The sequence below is a fragment of the Triticum urartu genome, chromosome 3, assembly GCF_003073215.2.
Source record: "Triticum urartu cultivar G1812 chromosome 3, Tu2.1, whole genome shotgun sequence".
Taxonomy (NCBI): Eukaryota; Viridiplantae; Streptophyta; class Magnoliopsida; order Poales; family Poaceae; genus Triticum; species Triticum urartu.
In genome coordinates this window covers 29,334,278-29,344,173 of record NC_053024.1, presented here as the reverse complement: position 1 = coordinate 29,344,173, position 9,896 = coordinate 29,334,278, and positions in this window count along the sequence as shown.

Below are 9,896 nucleotides of genomic sequence, written 5' to 3'. Positions count from 1 at the left end.
TTTATCGGCATATTAAAGTTGGGCATAAATCCATGCGTGCGAAGGTGCTTAGTCATCTCACTCTTATCTCTGCGGATACGTCTCTTACATCTGGCACACGGGCATTCTGCACCATCCTCATTGGACTACGGAATATCTCTCAAAAACATATCTGCAGCAAAGTAGTAGCAAAGTAATATGATAGTAGTGGTAACGGTAGCAAAGTAACAGTAGTAAAAGTAATGTTTTTGGTATTTTGTTGTGATGATAGCAATAGCAACAGAAAAGTAAATAAGCAAAGAACAATATATGGAAAGCTCGTAGGCAATGGATCAGTGATGGAGAATTATGCCGGATGCGGTTCATCATGTAACAGTCATAACCTAGGGTGACACAGAACTAGCTCCAGTTCATCAATGTAATGTAGGCATGTATTCCAAATATAGTCATACGTGCTTATGGAAAAGAACTTGCATAACATCTTTTGTCCTACCCTCCCGTGGCAGTGGGGTCCTTACGGAAACTAAGGGATATTAAGGCCTCCTTTTAATAGATACCGAAACAAAGCATTAACACATAGTGAATACATGAACTCCTCAAACTACGGTCATCACCGGTAAGTATCCCGATTATTGTCACTTCGGGGTTAACGGATCATAACACATAATAGGTGACTATAGACTTGCAAAGATGCAGTCTCTGTGCAAACGCCCGGGCACGCGGTCCGGAGTGGCCCCCCCTGCACGGACGGCCCGCCCCGCACCGGAGGATGAGCCCAACGAATAAGGCGGTCTGGTCTACCGGAGGTGAATGTGCTGGCATGATGGTTGTCCTGGTTGGCCCGTGTTCCCGGGTCGTCCAAATAGAAGTGATATGTTTCTTAGGTATCACAGCGGATTGCTATTATAACGGCGGTATGATTGAAAGCTCTAGTGAGGACTGTAGAGTTTTCGATTCCAAGAAGCGACAAAGATTGACCCTTGTAAGATAGATTCAAGAGGCGGACTCGTCCCAGTATGCTTGCTCAAGGGCACCGTTCCGGTCCGATCAAAGGTCAAAGCGGTGCGGAATATCCGAGTGCAAACCGCTTAACTATAATAGCCGATCAGGGGTGCGCCCTACGGTTCAGAATGGCTGAAGATTCGATCAAAGGCGAGCCGGTGAATGGCTCAGAATGAGGGGGTGTGACTAGGCGGAATGGCGGCACTACTCGGCTGAGGCGCGCTGGAGTGAGCACGATGAGCCTCTCGGCTATTTGAATGGCAATAGCAACGTATGATATAAGTCTCGAATTCTCAGCCTCAGGTGTGCGCACATAATTCAGGAAGGACAATATCTGAACACAGTCGAGATTGAGGGGCGCGGTGCGCAGAGGGTGCCACCGAGTTGAGAGGACTTGTGTGCGCAGCAATCCTTGGTGGGGAGAAGCGAGATGATCTCCTCAAGGATGACGTCCGGGAGATCGCTGATGCGGTCCACCGGAGATTCTACCGGTTCCTCAGATCCGGGTGGGGGGGCTCGCCGCTTCTCCCCGCGCTGCCGGGTGCGGGATCTACAACCGGCGTCGCTGGCGGGAGCCTCATCTTCTTGGCGCTGGGGCCAGCCGACTCCATTTTCCTTGTGGGCATCGTGCCCGAGCTCACGGGTTTGAGCAGAGTAGCCAGAGACGAGCCTAGTGGCAGTGCGAGTGGGGAAGAAGGAGGGCTGGGGTTTTCTGTAGGAGTGGAAGAAGAGGAGCAGGTTTCTGTACGAGTGAGGAAGAAGGTGAGCGGGGGTTTTCTGGACGAGTGAGGAAGATGGGGAGCGGGGGGAATTGGGGGGACGAAGTGGGAGAGTCCAGCGAGCTGTAGTATAAGTGGAAGCGAGGAGGAAGGAGGGTTTTTTGGGATCGCCCCCTCTTCAAGAATGGGCTTCTCCTCGCAAAAAACAAAAACAAATGGGCTTTAAGATGGATAGCTTTTGTATCGGCCCAGTTGGATGCATCGCTTTTCGTACTGGAGGGACCTTTAACACTAGAGGCAGCCCGAACCTCTCTGTCGGTCCGCTCCGTGATCTCTCGAAGCATTTTAGCCAATTCTGCGCAACAAGAAATTAAGATTATGACCGCCTCCAAGCTTATCTGACGGCCATTCAAATCTATACAAGGTACGTTAGGTTACTCAGCTACTAGGTGCTCACATCAATTACGAAGCACTGCCACCGGTAAGATGGTGATTGCAGGAACACTCAACATAGTCGGTTGCGCCGGCCAAGGTTCAGGTGTCTCGCCCAAAGACAGGCCCTATCCTATATACTCTACCTACGACTTGTCAGTAGTCACCAAGTGGCTGTAATGTATATTACATAGTAATAACTAGCTTTGCTAGCCGCTCAGGTACTGTGTACCCACTATATCTCGAACTTATAATAAAGACCAAAGTTCTAGCATGCTTCATGCCTCTCAAAGTGCTGTTCACTCCAAATACACGCTCGGCCAAATACTTAGCCATACAAGCTATGAGGAGGTGGAAAATAAAAGAAAAATCGGTCCCGCTGCGTTCTGACTTGGCTTTTAACATAACTCGAGTCGCTTTTAATTCCTATCTCGTTATGGGGGCAAAGGCCTCTCCTTGCGCATGCATTAGATCGTGGGGTGCTTGTTTCCGTTATTGCTCCAAATTATGTTGCGAAGCCATATTCGTCATGGTTAGGCCAACTCCCCCAGCGACCATCGCCTAGCTGTCGATCTTGTATTGCGTTGTACTCCTTTGCCAGCTAGCATGAAGAACGGTGTAACAATACGTAAGAGGCCAGCCTAATTGATGTCCATAATTGGCGTGTGCCATAAATACTGTATCAAATATGTCCAGACTCTATGAAAAGGAAATAACAATGACTATATACAATTATAGCGGTGTTGCAAAGCAGTAGCACGTATCAGTAGCTCGATGACAAAACATGATCATCTAGATGGGGATACTGACCTGCCTGAGGAAGATTATATATAATTTCATAAGTCCTTGGTTGATTTCCACCTTCGGCTGCACTGCTTGTTTGTACTCCACACATGACAGGATCGTTCTCGCACTGCAATCAGCAAGTCAACGTATCGAATAAGCTTATTTCATCTTGTGCGGTGGTGATTGTACCTAGTTACGAATGTAGGAATACCTGGAGCACCATGAGGTTAGCTGACAGCAGGTAGATGCAGCCATATAAGTTTTGTGCGGGTGCTACCAAAATTGAGGTTTGTATCCCTTCCCGTTATGAGAATTCTTCTTGAAGTTGGTAGAATGTGATGCTTGTTCTTTGCATCAAACTTGCCTTTCCCCTGAGATTTGTTCTTGTTGTTTTGGGGCTGGTTGGGCTGGAAGTTCTTCTCGTGTACCATGTGGGCACTAGAAGCTCCCTCAGCGACCCGAGCACGTGTGTCTTTTGCTCTCGCCTTCTCTTCAAATCAAGAGTGCTAATGAGATCCGAAACGGAAAACTCATGTCTCTTGTTTTTCAGAGAAGTAGCAAAATCGTTCCACGAAGGTGGAAGCTTGGCAATGATGGTCCAGCAACAAATTTGTCCGGCAACACACACTTAAAGTACTCAAGTTCCTTAGCGAGTGACTGTATCTCATGAGTCTGCTGAACAACAGAGCGCTCATCAGTCATCTTGTAGTCACAGAATTGCTCCATGACGTACAACTTGTTGCCAGCGCCCGAGGCCCCAAACGTGGCCTCGAGCATAGGTAATATGTCTTTGCCGCTGTCAAACGACATATATGAATCCACAATGGAATCGTCAAGAACACTCAGCAGGGCGGCTTTGAAGAGGGTATCCATGTTCTCAAAAGCTTCCTGTGTGTAGGATTAAGATCGCCCTCAGGCTTACCCTTAGTGGCGTCATAGCAGTACATGATCTGAAACCAATATACTGCTCTTGTGCGCCACCTTTTATATTGCACCCCCTTAAAAGTAGGCGGCTTCAAAAGCGCGCAAAACCACTCGGAGTAAATTGCCTATAATCAGGTTTTTGGATTGGATTGTTGAATATATGAGCAATTTACTATGAGATTTAATCCGAATCAAACAGTAAATAGATCATGATGACAATTGCAAAGATCAAAATATATGCGGACTAAACCAGGAGGACACACTGTGAGAGTAAGAACTCATGTCATTGATGAGGTCCAGCGGGAAGGCCTGAGTCGTCGAAGGAAGTCGTCGCGGCCTAGGCTGAGCAATGAGTCAATGAGTGTGTCACTCCCTCCCGAATGACCCTGATTTCGCCGAGCTTGTCTAGTGAAGGATCGTACTCTCAGAAGAGGGTTCGGAGTACCTGTTGTACCGCTTTTAGCTGAGGTCCTGCGCACCTGTGACGGCGCAGGGACTCGCGACGCAGTGATGGACTGGCCTCTCCCTCTACCGATCTGGGAACACGCCAGGTGACGTGAACCATCTTCCAATATGACCTATAGCCGTGCGCTCTTAGCGCAGATACGCCGTCGCAAGATATGGTCATGCAGTAAAGACCAGAGGACTATCTAGTAGGCCCGTTTGGCCCCAAACCCCCTCCGGCGTCAAGTCAATATGTCACTATCCCAAAGAATGAGAAATGAGCTGTAGATATTAACATGACTTAATAAATTTTCCGACCAACAAAAATATAGACCACGTGTGCATAGCTTTTGTCCTTGGACAGGCTCATTCCCGAAGAGCGCGTGTAGGTTTCCTATTATCATGCTCATGCAAATGCTAGAATAGATCACATTATAAAGTGGTGCAACTCACACTCACCTAGCAGTATGGGACTAAACTTTAGTCCCACTCACACAACTTAGAGATGGTTAATAGTATAGCCAACATCCGGCTATATGAAGTTGACACATCATCTAGAACCAACCTAATAGCCTGCTAGTACAATAGTTAGTCCCTTTAGTATAATACTATATCATTAATAATGGCCCCACCTTTTGTCTCACAAAGTATGTTGGAGCTCCTGCTACAACCGGCTACAAGTTTACAACCCGCTTCTCTTCTCTCTCCTCTTCTCTCTCCTTCAACTAAGCACAAATACTATATTTAAATCCTTATGTCATCTAATTGTAGTACTTGCTCTAAAGTTACTCTCCACTGTGTAGTCTGAAATGCCGGGCGTGCAGCGGGCGGTGCCCTCGGTCGGCGCGCCGCTTCAACGGCGGAAGCAATGAGAGGTCGCGTCGCCCTGACTTGCCATCAATGTGGAGCGGTGGGCTCAGCTGGCGACGGTGGGAGCGCGTCGGGAGGGGGGGGTTTTTGTTGGGCCAAGAAGGTGAGAAGCCAACTTGGTCGGTCTGGACGGGGAAATATCATGTGCTCCCATACTCACTACTCCTCTGTTGCTAAATATAAGTCTTTTTAGATATTGCTATAGAGACTACATATGGAGCAAAATGAGTGAACTACATCTAGATATGTCTATATACATCTGTATGTGTCGTATGTGAAATCTTAGAAGATTATATTTAGGGGTCCAGACTCAATCTCTCTCCTCTTAATTACCTTGGTAATTAGATTTTTGCCTACATGGCAGCCTTGCACTGTACAGGTGGAGCATTGGAGGGAGCGTACTATGTTATCCCACGGCCTCCTTGGCCACTCCCAGTGACGCTGATACGTCCATTTTGCATCATGCTTTTATATCAATATTTATTGCATTATGGGCTGTTATTACACATTATGTCACAATACTTATGCCTATTCTCTCTTATTTTACAAGGTTTACATAAAGAGGGAGAATGCCGACAGCTGGGATTCTGGGCTGGAAAAGGAGCAAATATTAGAGACCTATTCTGCACAGCTCCAAAAGTCCTGAAACTTCACGGAAGATGTTTTCCAAATATATAAAAAATACTAAGAAGAAACTTCACCAGGGGGGCCACACCCTGCCCACGAGGGTGGGGCGCGCCCTACCCCCTGGGCGCGCCCCCTACCTCGTGGGCCCCCTGGTGGCCCTCCGGTGGCCATCTTCTGCTATATGGAGTCTTTCGATGGGAAAAAATCATAAGCCATCTTCTCGGATGAAACTCCGCCGCCACGAGGCGGAACCTTGGCGGAACCAATCTAGGGCTCTGGCGGAGCTGTTCTGCCGGGGAAACTTCCCTCCCGGAGGGGGAAATCATCGCCATCGTCATCACCAACGCTCTCCTCTCATCGGGAGAGGGCAATCTCCATCAACATCTTCATCAGCACCATCTCATCTCAAAACCCTAGTTCATCTCTTGTATCCAATTCTTGTCTCCAAGTCCGGGATTGGTGCTAGTAGGTTGCTAGTAGTGTTAATTACTCCTTGTAGTTGATGCTAGTTGGTTTAATTGGTGGAAGATCATATGTTCAGATCCTATATGCATATTAATACCCCTCTGATTATGAACATGTTTATGCTTTGTGAGTAGTTACTTTTGTTCCTGAGGACATGGGAGAAGTCTTGCTATTAGTAGTCATGTGAATTTGGTATTCGTTCGATATTTTGATGAGATGTATGTTGTCTCTCCTCTAGTGGTGTTATGTGAACGTCGACTACATGACACTTCACCATTATTTGGGCCTAGAGGAAGGCATTGGGAAGTAATAAGTAGATGATGGGTTGCTAGAGTGACAGTAGTTGGAAATATGCCTAGAGGCAATAATAAATTAGTTATTATTTATATTTCCTTGTTCATGATAATCGTTTATTATCCATGCTAGAATTGTATTGATAGGAAACTCAGATACATGTGTGGATACATGGACAACACCATGTCCCTAGTAAGCCTCTAGTTGACTAGCTCGTTGATCAATAGATGGTTACGGTTTCCTGACCATGGACATTGGATGTCATTGATAACGGGATCACATCATTAGGAGAATGATGTGATGGACAAGACCCAATCCTAAGCCTAGCACAAGATCATGTAGTTCGTATGCTAAAGCTTTTCTAATGTCAGGTATCATTTCCTTAGACCATGAGATTGTGCAACTCCCGGATACCGTAGGAGTGCTTTGGGTGTGCCAAACGTCACAACGTAACTGGGTGGCTATAAAGGTACACTACAGGTATCTCCGAAAGTGTCTGTTGGGTTGGCACGAATCGAGACTGGGATTTGTCACTCCGTGTAACGGAGAGGTATCTCTGGGCCCACTCGGTAGGACATCATCATAATGTGCACAATGTGATCAAGGAGTTGATTACGGGATGATGTGTTACGGAACGAGTAAAGAGACTTGCCGGTAACGAGATTGAACAAGGTATCGGGATACCGACGATCGAATCTCGGGCAAGTATCGTACCGATAGACAAAGGGAATTGTATACGGGATTGATTAAGTCCTTGACATCGTGGTTCATCCGATGAGATCATCGTGGAACATGTGGGAGCCAACATGGGTATCCAGATCCCGCTGTTGGTTATTGACCGGAGAGTCATCTCGGTCATGTCTGCATGTCTCCCGAACCCGTAGGGTCTACACACTTAAGGTTCGGTGACGCTAGGGTTATAGAGATATTAGTATGCGGTAACCCGAAAGTTGTTCGGAGTCCCGGATGAGATCCCGGACATCACGAGGAGTTCCGGAATGGTCCGGAGGTAAAGAATTATATATAGGAAGTGCTATTTCGGCCATCGGGACAAGTTTCGGGGTCACCGGTATTGTACCGGGACCACCGGAAGGGTCCCGGGGGTCCACCGGGTGGGGCCACCTGCCCCGGGGGGGCACATGGGCTGTAGGGGGTGCGCCTTGGCCTATATGGGCCAAGGGCACCAGCCCCAAGAGGCCCATGCGCCAAGAGAAGGAGGAAAGGAAGAGTCCTAAAGGGGGAAGGCACCTCCGAGGTGCCTTGGGGAGGAGGGACTCCTCCCTGGCCGCACCCTTCCTTGGAGGAAGGGCCAAGGCTGCCCTCCCCTCTCCCTTGGCCCTATATATAGTGGGGGGAAGGGAGGGCAGCCACACCTAAGCCCTGGCGCCTCCCTCTCCCTCCCATGACACATCTCCCTCCTCCCGCAGCGCTTGGCGAAGCCCTGTTGGAATCCCGCTACTTCCACCACCACGCCGTCGTGCTGCTGGATCTCCATCAACCTCTCCTCCCCCCTTGCTGGATCAAGAAGGAGGAGACGTCGCTGCTCCGTACGTGTGTTGAACGCGGAGGTGCCGTCCGTTCGGCGCTAGGATCATCGGTGATTTGGATCACGACGAGTACGACTCCATCAACCCCGTTCTCTTGAACGCTTCCGCGCGCGATCTACAAGGGTATGTAGATCCACTCCTCCCTCGTTGCTAGATGACTCCATAGATAGATCTTGGTGACACGTAGGAAAATTTTGAATTTATGCTACGTTCCCCAACAGTGGCATCATGAGCTAGGTCTATGCGTAGTTTCTATGCACGAGTAGAACACAAAGTAGTTGTGGGCGTTGATTTTGTTCAATATGCTTAGCCGTTACTAGTCCAATCTTGATTCGGTGGCATTGTGGGATGAAGCGGCCCGGACCGACCTTACACGTACTCTTACGTGAGACGGTTCCACCGACTGACATGCACTAGTTGCATAAGGTGGCTAGCGGGTGTCTGTCTCTCCCACTTTAGTCGGATCGGATTCGATGAAAAGGGTCCTTATGAAGGGTAAATAGACAAATTGGCATATCACGTTGTGGTTTTGCGTAGGTAAGAAACGTTCTTGCTAGAAACCCATAGCAGCCACAATAATTGTCAACAACAATTACAGAGGACGTCTTAACCTTGTTCCTGACTATGCGGTTCTAATGCTGATATGTGAAATGTGAATGGTCTAAGGACAGGTCGCTAGAGGGTCAATCATATAAATAGACCAATGATGTATCATGTGAACTCATTATCGAGACTGTGCATTCCACTGTTTCTTGATGAATATCGGAAATACTGACTATATGTCAGGTATCGTACACAAAGTTACTAGTTCTTACCAATTATCCGGCTCAAGGGCACATAGTGAGTTGTTCAATGACAATTAATAATTTATGATACTGCAAAGTCGTGTCAACATTAACCATTCCAATGTGATTCATCAGTTTAACATTCATTCGGCTCCCTAACCTAACGTTAGCCCATGGAGTCAGTAAGAGATCCATAGTCTCAACATGGGTGACGGTGACCGGCATCGTAACACGACTCGATCGCGAACCGAATGAATAGGAGATCCTGGATGGTCAGAAGCATCTACATTAACGGTAATCCATTGACCCCATCAACTACAAATAACATGGCGGCGGCGGAAAAGTGTTGTAAAAGTAGGTGGACGGTGAACCGATATGATCATGGAGCCCCCGAGATGGAGATCAAAAGGGCAATATTTGAATTTTGGCGATATCATGTCACTATTTATTGCAATGTGATGTGTTATCAGTCTACGCTACATCTTATTTGCTGAGGTGTGACGACGCGGATGTAGTAGAATCGATGATCTCTCACTAAATATCTTCCAAGAGGGCGCTATCCCCCTAACCTGCTCCCCATGCGCGTTGCCAAAGCTTCGCTCGTTTCGAAGCACCACTGCTAAATGAATCAGAAGTGCTGTGATTTAGATCTTTGTTCACATACAACGTGTGTGGTGTGTTTTCAGCCAGATATCATTTACACACGCTCAGCGTTAACTCCTCGGCGGTATGAGGCTTTGACGAGACATAGCAAATCGTTACAGAATGGGCCTCACGAAAACGAGAATCAGAAATTAAAAAGGCTCGGGCAAATGCGGTCGATATTAAGCGTTGATCTCGTATCACCAACTAGAAAGCATGTGCTTTCAAGCCGATTGTCATTTGACTAGTCGCGTCTCACGTCGGATGATCCGGGACACGTCCTAGGTGTACATTCGGGATATGTAATCATTTAGTTGCGCTTAGAGGGATGATCTATCTAAGTGTGGAGTTTCATAAGATGAAGACTTCTATATTATCCC